A 16,723-nucleotide genomic window follows, 5' to 3' on the forward strand; every position below is an offset into this window, starting at 1 on the left:
GGATTTTCCTCCTCTAAAAACTATGGGCGTGTTATGGTCGGGTGCGTGTTATAGAGCGAAAAATACGGTAAATAGGTACCACTCCGGCAGGAAGGTAAACGGTGTTTCTGTGTGCTGCTCTGGTTCACCAGAAGTGGCTTAGTCATGCTGGCCATATGACCCAGAAGCTGTACGCCGGCTCCCTTGGCCAATAAAGCGAGATGAGCGCCACAACCCCAGAGTCGGCCATGATTGGACCTAATGGTCAGGGGTCCCTTTACCTTTACCTATGGAACCTGCATTCTTGGATGAATGACTTATGAGGAGGAAGGTTGTGTCCAGGTGAGCTTTTTCTTCATGCTCAGCCTGCTTATTCAGGTGTTGTTGATGGGCCATTTCAAAGGCCCTGTTGCTCTCGCTTATTACATCTTCAGAGAGGACTTGTAAAGGAAGCCATGTGACCACTGCGACTCCAACCAAGTGCACTTCTGCAAACATCATCTTGCTCTGCCATCCCTCACTTACAGCAATGGTGTGTGGTTGTTTTTCTCTGAGCGATTGGGCGGGGGGGGGGACATTTGACCCAAACAACACACGTCAACAAAGCTCATAGTCATCAGAAGTCTGTTTTGGCTCTCTTTCTTCTCCAAGCTCTTTATGAAACCTCATTCATCCAACAACCATGACTGTCCAACCACCCCAGCACTGCTGTTTTGGCAACATGCGCTTGCCAGGGAAGCTCAAAGGAACTGCAGCATTTCTTAATTAGAGCTAATCTGACTGTTTATAGGCACACAAGATATGTGTGAGCCGGCAGGTATACCACAAATAATAATGATATGGTTTTTCAGCTTCAGAACGTTGCACAAGTCCCTAATTAGGCCTGCCAAAGCCAGTATAACTGGATCTTGCTTCGCATATGGGGAAACTTAATGTTTGACAGAGAAAGGCAAGGAAGCTTGTTTTATGGGAAGTTAACTGTCCGCGCATTACACATTTAAAACACTTGCAAAAGAATCCTGGGAATTGTAGTTTCTTAAGGGTGCTGGGAACTGTAGTTCTGAGAAGGATAAACTATAATTCCCATGATTATTTGGGGGGGATTGCTTTAAATGTGTTTTAAATGAATGGCGTGCACACAACCAAAGCTTTTGCTATACCACAGGCTTCCGCAGTCTGGTGTCCTCCAGCTGTTTTGGGCTAGTGTGTTGGTTGGGGCTACTTTTCTTTCTGGAAACCAGGAAGATCTCAGAATATATATATATTCTTAAGGTAGTGAGAAATCCATTTATTTATTTATTTATTTTGCTATGAGGGTGCACTTTTGTTCCTGCTAACGGAAAGCACTGGAATAAAATAATAGAATTGCAGAGTTTGGAGGGACCCAAAGTGTCATCTATAATTATAATTTATTATTTATACCCCGCCCATCTGGCTGGGTTTCCCCAGTCACTCTGGGTGGCTTCCAACAGAATATTAAAATACAATAACCTATTAAACATTAAAAGCTTCCCTAAACAGGGCTGGCTTCAGATGTCTTCTAAAAGTCTGGTAGTTGCTTTTCTCCAACCCCTGCCAAGCAGAGAAGGAACCACAGTTAAAGAGTCTCTGAAGAGTGTACAGTGGTACCTCAGGTTAAGTACTTAATTCATTCCGGAGGTCCGTACTTAACCTGAAACTGTTCTTAACCTGAAGCACCACTTTAGCTAATGGGGCCTCCTGGTGCCGCCGCGCTGCCGGAGCACAATTTCTGTTCTCATCCTGAAGCAAAGTTCTTAACCTGAAGCACTATTTCTGGGTTAGCAGTCTTTAAGCTGAAGCGTATGTAACCTGAAGCGTATGTAACCTGAGGTACACTGTATTATCATTGGCCCTAGAAACACAACTTGAAGCTTTTAAGCTTTCCACCTTCTTGAAAACCGCCCTGCCATGTGACAATTAACATTTGGGGGGAAAGTTGCTATTGGGGCCAATGGGATTCCCCCCTCTTTTTTAATGCTAATTGTCATGCCGGAAAAGGAAACCTTAAACCTTACATCTCTACTCTGAATTGGCAAGAACAATTTCTCCCCAATCCCGCCAGCATGGTTGGTATTAAAAAAAAATTGGATTGCTAAATCACACCATTAACGTAACAGGTAGGTTAGACCCTGACTTTATTTGTACTGCGACGCAAATCAAGGTAGAAGACAAACGTTATCACCAGCCAATCTGGTTACCAATCTTGCTGAACCTGATCTTCCAAAGCAAAAGTGCACCCTTTCGCAGAATTTTTTTAACGGTGTGGTGCTATAGAAATGCTGTATTGTAAACAGCTCCCATTCCATGCTCCGCTTCTGTCTCACAGGAACTCCCCACAGCAACATGAAAGCATGCAGAATCACAGGGGAGTATTTCAAAGGGCGCTTCCCTCCCAACTGCCTATCAGGGAGAAGGGGTCTCGTCGCATAAGCAGACCTGTGTATTAATTCAGAACGGATGTCCAGGACCGAGGGACACCTGAGATGCATCTAGCCAAGCAGAACACATCTGCCATCACGTCATCCCATTTGCTAGGCACGCAGCTGGGTGGGTGTGTGGAACTTTTCCTCTGTCCTGAATGCGATGAGCAAATGAGTGTAACCCAACGCTCCTTGTAAAGGAGATCCTGTTCACCCGCTGATTACCACTGTCAACACTGCTTGCGGGGACAAAAGGTGACTGCAAAAGTTGTTTATGACTTGGAGCGTTTCCCCCTCTTGCTCCCACCTCTCCGAAAATCTCCAGGTGGTTCACAAATCAGCAAAGGTTGGAAAAAACATTGCAAGACTATATTCATAATGATCAAGCGGGTTTTCTACCTGGCAGACAGATGAAAGATAATATAAGAAATATAATAGACATTGTGGAATATCTGACTGCCAGGAATGATAAACAAGCTATGCTAATATTTGTGGACGCTGAAAAGGCCTTTGATAATATAACTTGGGAATTTATGTTGAAGAATTTAGAGACGATGGACTTAGGTCAAGGGATTTTCAATGGTATCAAAGCGATATATACAGAACAAACAGCAATGTTGATAGTAAATAATGTACTAACAGAAAAGATTAAAATAGCTAAAGGCACAAGACAGGGTTGTCCTCTGTCACTGTTACTTTTCATCATGGTACTGGAGGTTCTTCTAAGATCAGTAAGGAAAAATGAAAAAATTAAGGGAGTTACAGTTGGTCGAAATAAATACAAAGTTAAAGCATTTCTGATGATTTGGTTTTAACAGTGGAGGAACCGTTAAAAAGTACCAAAGAAGCACTAGAGGAAATAGAACAATTTGGTAAAATGGCAGGTTTTATTTTGAATAGAAAGAAAACGAAAATGATTGTAAAAAATATGGATCAAGATATGATAGAAATAATGGAACAACAGATTGAAGTGGTGAAAAAAGTTAAATACTTGGGAATTTGGGTGACCCCAAAAAATATTGATTTATTTCAAAATAATTATATACCAATGTGGAATGGAATTAAAAGTTATCTAGAGGTGTAGGGAAGGATGAAATTATCATTCTGGGGAAGAATGTCAACGATAAAGATGAGTGTTTTGCCAAAAATGTTATTTTTATTCCAGACAATTCCGGTTATAAAAGGGGCAACTATATTTAAGGATTGACAAAAAATAATTTCAAGATATATCTGGCAGAGCAAGAAGCCTAGAATAAAATTTAAATTGTTGACAGATGCGAAAGAAAGAGGAGGCTTCGCCCTGCCAGACTTGAAATTATATTACGAAGCATCTTGCCTCTGTTGGTTAAAGGAGTGGGTGAAATTAGAAAATACAGAATTGTTGGACTTGGAAGGATTTGATAATAGATTTGGATGGCACACTTATTTATGGTATGATAAGAAAAAAGTTCATAAAGGTTTTGCAAGCCACATTTTTCGAAGATCTCTGATAGAAGTATGAGATAGGTATAAAAACCTATTAGAAGCAAAAATACCCCATTGGTTATCACCTCTAGAAGTTATGAGTGTGAAAAAAATTAACATGAAAGGGGGGGTGGATAACTTACGGGGATTTGATTATTAAAGAAGAGGGGAAATGGAAGTTAAAACCATATGAGGAAGTCAAGGAATATGTTAATGATTGGTTGCATTACTATCAGATTAATGAAATGTTTAAAAAAGAGTTAAAAGAGAGAGGCTTTTCGGAAAAAGAGTTAAAGTTTCAAAAAGATATAGTGAGTAATGAAATTAAAAACCTGTCAAAAATGTATAAATTGTTGCTAGAATGGCATACTAAAGATGAAGAGGTAAAATCAGTAAGGATTCAATGGGCCAGGGATTTTGGGTATAATATACAATTTGATGAGTGGAATAAATTATGGAATGAAAGGATAAAATTTACAGCCTGTACTGCACTGAAAGAAAATGTGATAAAGATGGTTTATAGATGGTATATCACTCCAGTAAAACTAGCAAAAATGTATAAAGTAAGTAATAAATGTTGGAAATGTAAAGAAAAAGAAGGAACATTGTATGATATGTGGTGGGAGTGTAATAAGATTAAAGTATTCTGGGAACAGACATATAATGAGTTGAAAAAGATGTTGAAATATACATTTGCTAAAAAACCAGAAGCTTTTTTGTTAGGAATGGTTGGAAATGAAATAAATAGAAAAGTTCAGAAATTATTTCTATATGCAGTGACGGCAGCAAGGATACTACTGGCCCAAAAATGGAAACAGGAGGAACTACCATCTATAGAAGAGTGGAGAATGAAATTAACAGACTACGCAGAACTAGATAAATTAACAGGGAAAGTCCGAAACCAAAGAGATCACAAGTTCACTGAGTAAATTTGTGGATTATATGAAAAGTATATGTGATGAACAAATAATGTTTGTGGGTTTACAGGAAGCTTTGTGAAGAAATATGTATAGAAACATTGTAAAAAGGGAAGAGGGGGAGTAGGTGGATTTTAAGATAAAAGACAATGACAAAATTTGAACTTGCAGTATAAAGACGAGAATACGGAGGATTCACGGATGAACTGATGGAAGTCAAAAATATGTATTTGTGATTGTACTGAAAATGTATGACTAAAAATTCTTTTTTATTGGAAATTAATAAAAAATAATGAAACAAAAACAAAAACAAATCAGCAATGAAAGCAGTCTCCTTGAGCCTGTTGCAAGGCAGCTGTTGTTCTCTTTCCCGGTTACTCCACCAATTGTAACCCAAAGTAGGCCAAACCCCTGCCCCAAAACCCCAGAAAAATGCCCCAATTATTTCCTTGAATTAGGTTGCCGACAGTCATGCATTACACAGGGGTCTGATGGCTCCCATGGCGTACCCTGCCCCACGTGCCATTATCGTAACATGTACCGTATTTTGCGCTCTATAGGATGCACCCGACCATAGGACGCACCTTGTTTTAGAGGGGGAGTACAAGAAAAAAAAAATCTCCCCCTCTCTGCGCAGCGCCCCTTCAGCGAAGTGGCAGGAGGCGTTACGCAGAGAGGGGAAGAATTTTTTTTCTTGTTCTCCCCCTCTAAAATAAGGTGCGTTCAGTGCCTTCAGTCGCCTTTAGTGAAGGCAACCTGAAGCCTCCGGAGCGCGGCGGAGGTTCCCGCTGCGCTCCGGCGGCTTCGGGTTCCTTTCGACCTGCTCTTTGGGGCTGGCGGAGGGAAGCGCTGCTTTCCCCCATCGCCAGCCCCAAAGAGCAGGTCGGGGAGCAGCCGAAAGGCTGCACACAGCCTTCCCACTGTTCCCCGAGCTTGTGGGCCTGGCGGTAAGCCCAGCTTTCCCCCACCCCCAGCACCAAAGAGCAGTTCGGGGCTGGTGGGGGAAGCCCCCCCCCAGCCCCATGGATCACACATTCGCTCCATAAGACGCACAGACGAAAAATACAGTAATTGAAAGAAGCAAACAAACAATGGGAAGACCACCCACAGACTCATGTATTTAGTTAGTTAGTTAGTTAGTTAGTTAGTTAGTTAGTTAGTTAGTTTATATACTCATCGGAAGCAGCAGCCAATTGCGTGAAGCAGGGTGGGAAAGAGCTGATATGGTGAAGTTGGGCGACATCTTTACACACACACACACACACACACACACACACACACCGTACATATTATTGGGAAGATGTGGGTTTGTGGTGTCTACACATCTGCCCATAATAAGCTGCATGATCTTAGGTGGCCTTTATACAATGGCATCAAGGCCAGGAGAGAACAAACCCTCCAACATGTCTCCGGTGAAAATAGGGAGGTGCTATTCCATAACAATAGGACATGAGTGGCGCTGTGGATTAAACCACAGAGCCTAGGACTTGCCAATCAGAAGGTCGGTGGTTCAAATCCCCGCAACGGGGTGAACTTCCGTTGCTTGGTCCCTGCTCCTGCCAACCTAGCAGTTTGAAAGCATACCAGTGCAAGTACATAAATAGGTACCGCTGTGGCGGAAAGGTAAACGGCGTTTCCGTGCACTGCTCTGGTTCACCAGAAGCAGCTTAGTCATGCTGGCCACATGACTGCTCCCTCGGCCAATAAAGCAAGATGAGCGCTGCAACCCCAGAGTTGGTCACGACTGGACCTAAATGGTCAGGGGTCCCTTTACCTTTATTCCATAATAATATTATTATTCATTTTGGTATTTGTACCCAATCCATCTGACTGGCTTGCCCCAGCCACTCTGGGCAGCTTCCAGCACATATAAAAACATCATAAAACATTAAACATTTAAAAACTTCCCTATACTGGGCTGCCTTCAAATGTCTTCTAAAGGTTGCATAGTATTTATCTTATTGGCTCGGGAGTCGCATAACTCCAACATTTCTTAGATGAAAATAGGGACGTCCTAAGGGAAAGCGGAACATTCTGGGATCAATCTGGGACGGCTTCCGTAAATCCGGGACTGTCCCTGGAAAAATTGGGACATTTGGAGGGTCTGAGAGGTTAGGCTTTCAAAGGAGGTTATTTTACTGCACTGGGGCCACTCCGGGGGGGGGGGGAGGGAGGGAGAGATCTACTCCTTGCTGCAGATGACCTCACTGCCTGTATTGAGGGAACTATGATCTCAGCAAATTGCCAAAGCAAATTTGCCTTTTGGCTGTTGTTGGTTTTTTTGGAGGGGGGCGGTTCTGCTGTCCAAGAAACACAAACGCACTTTGGCATCCCAGGCATAGAAATAAATTATGCAAGTGACACTGACTATGGAAATTGCAGCTCATTCATGCAAGCGTAACATGAGCACAGAATTGCATCTGATTCATTATTGCAGGAGCAACACCACTCAGAGCCCAAAGCTCCCTGGACCTCCTGCGCAAACGTGGAGCTCTTTGCTCACAACAGCTGCCCTGTTCTGTTCCACGCTACGGAACGGTATGGGCTCAGAATGCCGGAATCGCACCGCATGAGCAGAATACGCCCCAACTCAGAGGAAAGAGGGGGGGTTGGTCAAGCTCAGCAAGCTCACCGCTCCATTCATGAACAGGAGTAAAGGAGGAGAGGAGGGTTTTTCTTACAAATCACATTTCATAGAATCATAGAATCTTAAGAGTTGGAAGGGTCATCTAATCCAACCCCCAGCAATGCAGGAATCTCAGCTAAAGCATCAGTGACAGATTAACAGTTAATATTTTCCATTTATCTCCATTTAGTCTCAGTGATGGACTGAATGGTGGTGATGATAAAGGTTTTATTTATTTATTTATTTATTTATTTATTTATTTATTTACCGCTCTATACCTGGTGGTCTCAGGGTGGTATGGACAGTTAGCAAGTAAGGTGGAGTTCCTGTTTCTTTAAGAAGCCCCACCGTGAACTGCATGATGATGATGATGATATATTTATTTATACCCTGCCTTTGCCCCTGATGGAACTCAAGGTGACTTACAGACCAAACAAAAAACAAGAATCACTAAAAACATAGAAAAGGCTATCGTTAAAAAACAATTAAACATTAATAGTATTACAACATACAGTCGTACCTTGAGAGTCAAACAGAATCTGTTCCGGAAGTCCGTTTGACTTCCAAAACGTTCGGAAACCAAAGTGTGGCTTCCGATTGGCTGCAGGAGTATCCTGCAGCCAATTGGAAGCCATGCTGGATGTTCGGCTTCTGAAAATCGTTCAAAAACTGGAACACTCACTTCCAGGTTTTGATCATTCAGGAGCCAAGGCGTTCGGGAGCCAAGGTACGACTGTATATAAAATCTGTTTAAAACATACAAATAATTACAATAGGAACAGCATGGCGCCTGTTCTTTCGTTAAAAGCAGTTGATCCCCCAAAGCCTGTTGGAACAAGAAGGTCTTCACTGGTGAAAGAACTACAAGGAAGAAACCAGTCTAACTTCTCCTGGGCGGGAGTTCCGTGTCCCCACTGGAAGGGTAGGTGGGTTCCCACGAGGCAAGACACAATGATAACAGCAAGAACCTTTATTGAACTGCGTAACTGGGAAACGGGCAAAGCAACTGCTTATATACGTTCCTGAAAGTCTGGGCCACTCCCACTCCCAACGTGATTGGCTGTCTAAACTCCCAAGCTGCGAATCACGACCAGTTCAAGGGCCAATGGCAGAGGTCCAAATCCTGAAATGTTCTGTGATTGGGCATCATGTATCGAATCAAAACATAGGAGCTCAGAATCCTTAGTCCAGACTCAAGCTCAGGCAAACACAGACCACTGGATACATAACACCACCCATGTGAGGGTGGGAGGACTAAGAGAAGGGCCTCTCCTGAAGACCTCAAAACCTGGGTGGGTTTGTATGAGGGAATGAAAAGGGAGAAGTTGTGGTGTGGGAGGAGGAAGTATATGAAAATGGATGAGTAAATACACACACAGAGAGAGAGAGAGAGAGAGACAGACAGACAGACAGAGAGAGAGAGAGACAGACAGAGAGAGAGACGCAGAGAAAATATGAGGAAATATCCCTTTCTGCCAAATTTGCCAGGCCCTAAACTCCAAGTCCTGTCCATATGAACAGTAGCAGCAAGCACTGCTGACTCATGTTTAAGCAATGGGGAGGTATCGGACTAATTCCCCATGTAAACATTTCTTAAGCCTTAACACAAGTTTGCTTGGTGATGCTTCAGAGGCAGGAATGAGGGAGAAAAGAATGTAGCAGATCTTCCCTGAACAGCAACGATAAGACTGGAAGAGTGGAAATAGGACTCCCTCTGCAACAAACCCAAGTGTGCACCAGGCCCTATCCGTGGTACAGACCATGTTTTACATGCAAAAGGTCACAGGGTCAAACTCTAGCATAGAATCATAGAATCATAGAGTTGGAAGAGACCACAAGGGCCATCGAGTCCAACCCCCTGCCAATGAAATCTCTAGCTAGGGCTGGGAAAGACCCCTGATAGAAACCCTGGAGAGCCAGTATAAACCAGTGCTTCTCAAACAATGGGACAAGATCCACTGGTGGACCTTCGGACACTTTCAGGTGAGCTTCACTGCCACAGGCTGCCCAGTGCTTCCTGCCCCCTAGCTGTGCCACAGCTGGTTGGCTAGATCAATGCCAGCAACTCACTACATGCTGGGTAAAGGGGGCCAGGTGATGGAGATGTTTTCTGGGAGGGAGGGAGGAAGGAAGGAAGGTCTCATCCAGGAGGGGGCCCAGTGTGCAGTGCACACCCGTGACATCCTGGCCGCATTGCACATGAGTGACATCATGCACGCAACACATATGCAATGCTGACCCTCCAGGTGTCCCTATTTTCCAGGGATGTCCCTGATTTGGAGAAGCCATTCCGCTTTCTGATTTGATCTCGGAATGTCCCACTTTTCCTTAGGATGTCCCTATTTTCATTGGAGAAATGTTGGAGGGTATGGAGTTATCTGACCCCCAAGCCGTCTGAAGGCAATCCTGTACAGTGGTACTTCGGGTTACAGACGCTTCAGGTTACAGATGCTCAGCGGCGTAGCGTGGGTTGTCAGCACCCGGGGCAAGGGAAGTAATTTGCGCCCCCTAACCCGGGGCAAGGGAAGTAATTTGCGCCCCCTAACCCAGGGCAAGGCAAGTAATTTGCGCCCCACGCCGTGCCCCCCCCACCAAGCCTCTATATTCTGCGCTTGTCAGGCTTGGCTGCTGGCCCTCCGTGGCTGGCAACAGACTCAAGAGACCGGCCGTGGAGGCGCTGGAGGGCTGGTCTGGGGCCCGAGAGAAGCCTCGGAGAGTTCTCGCTGGGTTGACCTCGCAGCCTGGGCTACCCTGCGGGGCTGTTGTGAAAGGCGAAGGCGAGTGGCAGCGTGGCTTGCAGCGGAGCAAAGGGCACGACCACCGCGCCGGGACGTGCCCTTTGCTTGTGCCCCTTTGCTGGGGAGGCTGAGAAGGGCGCCCCTTTGCTGCGCTCCCCCGGGAGGTCCCCCGGGAGCAGAGCCCGCTGCCTGCGCTGGCAAGGAGGTGAGCCCAGCTGGCAGGCCGGCCAGAGAGGAGCCTCGCAGGCAGCGAGTGGCTGGCTCCTTGCGGGCGGCGGCGGCGGCAGCGCAACTCCCTCCTGCCGCGAGAGGCGGGCAGCAGCCGGGCCTCGGACCTGCAGCCAGGAGCGCTGCCTCTTCCCGCGCCCCGAGGGCTCCCCGCGCCCAGCAACCCGGGGAAAGCGCCGCACTTCCACCACTGGCCCTGCTTCCACCACTGGCCCCTGAACCCCAAGGCTGAGGCTCATGGCGCGCACCCCGGCTTGCAGCTCCTCCTCCGCCCTTCCAATGGGGCAGCGGCCCACAGGGAAGAGCAGGCGTGCTCTCTGTCCCCAGCTGAAGCCGAGGGGGGCTTCTGGTAGCCCTGGGGTGGGAGGCGGAGGGGGGTCGCTGGGTGCAGCCACCTCGCCTCGCCTCCGTTCTCCTCTCAAATCAGACACAGACGGCTGCTGACAGCGAGGAGAAGGGGCAGGGGTGGAGAAGCGCAGCGTGGGCAGCGGGAGGCGGCTGGGGGGGGGGCTCGCAAGAGAAGCGCGCCCCGCGGGACTGAACCAGGTTCCTCTCCCCGGCTCCCGCAAAGCGACGTGCCCGTCTTGTGCTCTCCGCAAAGGCGCCAGATCAAAGCGGCAAACGGTACAGATCCACACCATGCCCCCCGCGGAACAGTCGTGCCCTCCACATCACAGGCAGCTCAGAGTTAAACTCTGCGCCCGAGGCTCTTCGGCAACTCTGGAGGCGGCGAGTGCGCCCCCCCAGATGTTGCGCCCGGTGCGGCCGGCCCCCCTTGCACCCCCCACGCTACGCCACTGCAGATGCTTCAGGTTACAGACCCTGCTAACACAGAAATATTACCTCGGGTTAAGAACTTTGCTTCAGGATGAGAACAGAAATCGCGCAGCGGTGGCAGCGGGAGGCCCCATTAGCTAAAGTGGTACCTCAGGTTAAGAACAGTTTCAGGTTAAGAACGACCTCCGGAACGAATTAAGTTCTTAACCCGAGGTGCCACTGCAGAAAACAGAACAACGCCCCCCATGCCTTTCTATGGCAGCCCTATTGGTTGTGCTTTCTTCCTTATAAAAGTAAAAGTAAGAAGAGTGATAGACTCGTAATCTGGGGAACCGGCTTTGCTTCCCCGCTCCTCCACATGCAGCTGCTGGGTGACCTTGCGCCAGTCACACTTCTTTGAAGTCTCTCAGCCCCACTCACCTCACAGAGTGTTTGTTGTGGGGGAGGAAGTGAAAGGAGAATGTTAGCTGCTTTGAGACTCCTTCGGGTACTGATAAAGCGGGATATCAAATCCAAACTCTTCTTCTTCTTCTTCTTCTTCTTCTTCTAAATACATCCTGGAGTGATTCAGGCTGAATGAATTAAAATGTCTCTGACATATCGGACAGTCACCTTCTCTACTGCATTTTCAGGAGCTTCCTTACCGTGTGTCTCTTTCCAGAAGCCTGCTAAAGTCATTATGTTGTTGTTTTTAAACTGGTGCAGCGATATAACTGCCAGCACATTTGCTAAAGCTAAGCAGGACCCGGTATGGTTTCAAACTGGATGGGAGATGGCATGTCAAGGTTCCTGAATTGCAGGCGGTTGGACTAGATGACCCTCAAGATCTCTTCCAACTCTATGATTCTGTGTGTGTGTGTGTGTGTGTGCACAATAGAATATTAAAAACATGATATGGCATCAAACATTGAAACCTTCCCTAAACAGGACTGCCTTCAGATGTCTTCTAAAAGTCAGATAGTTGTTTATTTCCTTGACATCTGAAGGGAGGGCATTCCACAGGGCGGGTGCCACTACCGAGAAGGCCCTCTGCCTGGTTCCCTGTAACCTCACTTCTTGCAGGGAGTGAATGGCCAGAAGGACCTAGGAACTGAACGATGGGGGTGGAGACCCTCCTTTTATATATGTAAGTGTTTTATATGTTATCCTATTGTAAACCACTTTGCGATGTCTCGTGGGAAGCCATTCAGAAAGGAAATAAACCGTAAGTAAAGATATGGACTATTCAAAATTGGCAAAATTAACAGCTAAAATAAGAGAACCTAATGATGATTGTTTTGTGGAAGAATGGAAGCCTTTTGCAGACTACCTAAACTAATACTATAGGATGATGAACTGGTTGAGCAGGAATTGAACGATAAGCAACAGAAGGAATTAGAGATTATTGTATTGTTGATATGGTATAAGAGAAAATAGGGTGCAGCAAAGGGGGAGAAAAAAAAACACCTTGGAAAACGGGGTGGGAAGTCGACAAAGCAAAAGAAAAACTTATTATGTATAGGAGTGTATATGTGAAACTTTTGAAACTTTAATAAATTTAATTTATGAATAATTTATGAATTTAGAATTTATTAATAAAATTTAATAACATAAATAAAATATAATAAGATATTACTAGAATAAGAAAGGAAATGGTCTGAAGCTTAAAATAAGAAAGAATATGGTCTGAAGATCAACATCAAAAAAAAATGAAGATCATGGCCACTGGGCCCATCACCTCCTGGCAAATAGAAGGGGAAGAAATGGAGGCAGTGAGAGATTTTACTTTCTTGGGCTCCGTGATCACTGCAGATGGTGACAGCAGTCACGAAATTAAAAGACGCCTGCTCCTTGGGAGAAAGGCGATGGCAAACCTAGACAGCGTCTTAAAAAGCAGAGACATCACCTTGCCAACAAAGGTCTGTATAGTTAAAACCATGGTTTTCCCGGTAGTGATGCATGGAAGTGAGAGCTGGACCATAAAGAAGGCTGATCGCCGAAGAATTGATGCTTTTGAATTATGGTCCTGGAGGAGACTCTTGAGAGTCCCATGGACTGCAAGAAGATCGAATGCATCCATTCTTAAGGAAATCAGCCCTGAGTGTTCACTGGAAGGACAGATCGTGAAGCTGAGGCTCCCTGGAAAAGACCCTGATGTTGGGAAAGATGGAGGGCACAAGGAGAAGGGGATGACAGAGGACAAGATGGTTGGACACTGTTCTCGAAGCTACCAGTATGAGTCTGACCAAACTGTGGGAGGCAGTGGAAGACAGGAGTGCCTGGTGTGCTCTGGTCCATGGGGTCACGAAGAGTCGGACACGACTAAACGACTAAACAACAACAAGAAGAAAGGAAATAAATCACAATAACTTCTAATGTGTCAAAAATATGAGTCCAGATGTTAATATTTCCACGCAACCCACCTATGTTTATAAGCCAATTCTCTATATAAATGGGGACAACAGGGGGGATGACGTTGTGTCTGCAGCACCTCAAAAAAAAAGCGCCAGGACTGGTTGTGCATTATCATGCAGTGCGTACACAAATGCCCTGCAATATTAAATTGTATTGCAGATTTATTCTGGGATCATCTTGGCTACTTCCTAAGCACGCTGGAGCCTGCTACCAGCTCTCGTTTCATCACTTAAGAACTGGAAATGCTGTTGTGTGTCCTCTGTAAATCAAACTACGAGCCTGTTGAGCTGACACTTTATTGTGACTCTATGGGGGGGGGGGAGACCTGGTTGATATGGAGTCCCCAGGGAAGCAAGACGCGAATGCCCCAAACACATGAAAAACTCGGGGTTAGTCAACAGCATCTTTAGTTAGTTGCTGTTTTCACAGGCGGAGGCAACGTAAATAGCAACCCTGAAGTCCAAGGGGCAGTACTGGCAAGGAGGACAATCAAAGTTCCAGCCACTCGCTGTGGGATGAACAGGGTCACAGCTCTTTGCGACAGACTAAAGGAAAAAAAAATTGTGCTTTGCATAATGTGTTTCTACACTCAACGATGCGTGCCTGCTTTGCATGAAAGTTGATTTTCTATTTTGAGCCTGATGGAAATGTAGGCAAACTCTGGTGCTTCTTTTAGCAAGTTGCTGCGCGGTGGGGTAAATGACGGCATGGGTAATTGAGAGAACCAGTGGGTGCGGTCAGTAGGGGAGGTTTGCCAAGAGAGGCAGTGTGGCGTAGTGGTTAGTGCTGGGCTAGGGGTCAAATCCCCACTGGCCATGAAGCCCCCTGGGAGACCTATCACTATCTCTCTGCTTAACCCACCTCACAGGGTTCTTGGGAGGATAAGAAGGAGAGGGGGAGAAATTTGTACGCCGCCCTAAGCTCCTTGGAGAAAGAAATGGGATATAAATGTAATAATCAATAGAAATAAATAAAATAAGGGTGGGATAGAGCACCTGCCGGCAGACGGCTTAAACGAACAGAACCGTACACGAATCTTTTGTTACAGAGCCTTGTTTTCCAGCAGGGGAAACTTATGCAGTATTTGAGTTACAATCATAGCAAAGTTTCAATTAAGAGACACAAGTGTTTGACTTTGAGAAAGCAATATTTGGAAAACAGAGCTCTGTGGTATTTAACACTAAGCCCTTAAACAAATCTGCCATCGGTCCCTTGCTGCTGCTTTTCCCAGAACACCCTTCCAGAACATCTGCTTTCAAGTTTTATTTCTAAACCCCCCCCCCATATATATATATATTCAAAGCCTTTCGTACAATCCTTTGGTTTCAGTCACCTGCCATAAATAAACCTAAGTACACATAGTTGAAAAAAATGTCTCTGGCACTCCCATTCTGCCAGTACAAGGTATGTGGATTTGTGGAATGGAACTTTCCCCCCTCTTCAACCCTGCAGGCCCCCACCTACCCTCAAAATCAGCTCTGGAAGTGGGGGGATCCTCTGGATAAGTTGGGGAGGAACGAGGGGAGAAGAAAACAGAAGTTTCCGCATAACTCTGCTGGTGCTGCTTTGAATACAACCCTTGTCTTTCCTCTGCCTTCATCTCCCTCGGCTACCTTGCACTGTATTGGATTTTAGATTGTAAACGCTTTGGGGCAGGGATTTGCCCTCATGTCTTTGGATAAGACGGACATAGATGGTGCTATATATTCCATTGTTCATAATCCTCACTGAAAGCAGCAACAACGGCAACGAGGATTAAGAGCCAGGATTTTCCCTTCGTTGTTCGGTTACTCTGCTAATCTTACGAACAACACACCCCACAACTAACATTCTCTGTCTGTGTTTCATCAAGTTCCGTAGGCTCCACCTTCAAACCATCTGTTTCTGTGCTGGCTCCAAACCCTCAGGGGAAATTTGAACAACCTGTCCTTGGCTGAGCATCTTCATTAAGCTCTGCCTCTGTCTCCTCCCTGTGAAGCTGTCTTGGCTACATCTCCAAAAAGTTTTGTAACTCTTTTAAAAAGTTGTCTCTTTAACCCTGGGACAAACACTAAAACCAGCTTCCACCACTTCTTTTTTTAAAAAAATAAACAGCTCCAAAGCTTTCCTTGAGGTATAGCTCATGTTATATTTTTGGAGCTTGTGTAACAGAATATCCGAATATCCAAAAGCAACTGTGCAAAGGTTAAGATTACTGTGAGTGGGCAGTTTGTTTTTGCTCCTGATGCCTGTCCTGTGGAAGTCTTACAGTCTTCACTTATTACTCTCCCCCCGCCCGACTTTCACTGTTTTTTGGGTGGGATTAAATTCCACACTGGCAAATTCAGGTTGCACCATTAAAGTGCAACAAACACATTTTAAAAATCATACTCCCCACCCCCACCCCCGGTACAGAAAGTGTTGAGAAAATGCACTGGGAAATGTAGGATCTGAAGGCAGCTTTGTTTAGGGAAGCTTTTAATATTTGATGAATATTTTGCTGAAAGCCGCCTAGAGTGGCTGGGGAGGCCCAGGCAGATTGGGAAGGGATGATAAATTATTATTATTATAAATTATTATAGGGTAACAGCTAGTTGACTTGGCCTTATAAGAATGAATGCTCAATCAACAGCCGACCTCATATAAAGATTGAGGAAAGGTGAGACTGAGAGGTTAATATACTTAATTCCTGTTGTTTGAAAAAATAAATATATCACTGGCGTTGGGAGTATTTATATGTTTATATGTTTATATTTATATGTTCACATAATAACATTGGTAGTGTTCGACTCCACCTGAGTTATGTGATCATGTGCCTGGGATCCAGATTATCTGAAACAATCAGACATCCAGCCCAGTCCTACGGATCTTTACCCCAAAGAAAGCCCCACTATGTCCAGTGTAGCTTAACTCTCAGCTAAGTGTGCCCCGTGTGTAGAAGGATTGGTTCTTGTGATAGGAATTTTATGGTCTTAGATATATGGCAACATTCATAACCACACGTACATAGATCAGCACAGGAAAGCCAACCTGGAACCATTTTGATTCCTAAACTGAGCAAATGTTTCTCTGCATGGTCAAAATGGAAAAGCCTCCCCATTGTCTCTTCCTTCACGAATCCTGTCTTAATCTGTGTTTGAATAAAGGTGTGAGCCTGTGACCTGGCCCAGGAAATAAGTA

The 16,723-nt window shown here is 45.4% G+C and overlaps 1 protein-coding gene across 6 annotated transcripts in view; it reads right to left on the bottom strand.

Moving 5' to 3' along the window:
- Window positions 1-16,723, bottom strand: part of MCF2L2 (MCF.2 cell line derived transforming sequence-like 2) — a 233,300-nt gene that overhangs the window by 90,263 nt on the left and 126,314 nt on the right. The window lies entirely within an intron of this gene.

Source organism: Podarcis erhardii (genome assembly GCF_964252035.2).
Source record: "Podarcis erhardii genome assembly, chromosome: 5".
In the NCBI taxonomy this organism is placed as follows: Eukaryota; Metazoa; Chordata; class Lepidosauria; order Squamata; family Lacertidae; genus Podarcis; species Podarcis erhardii.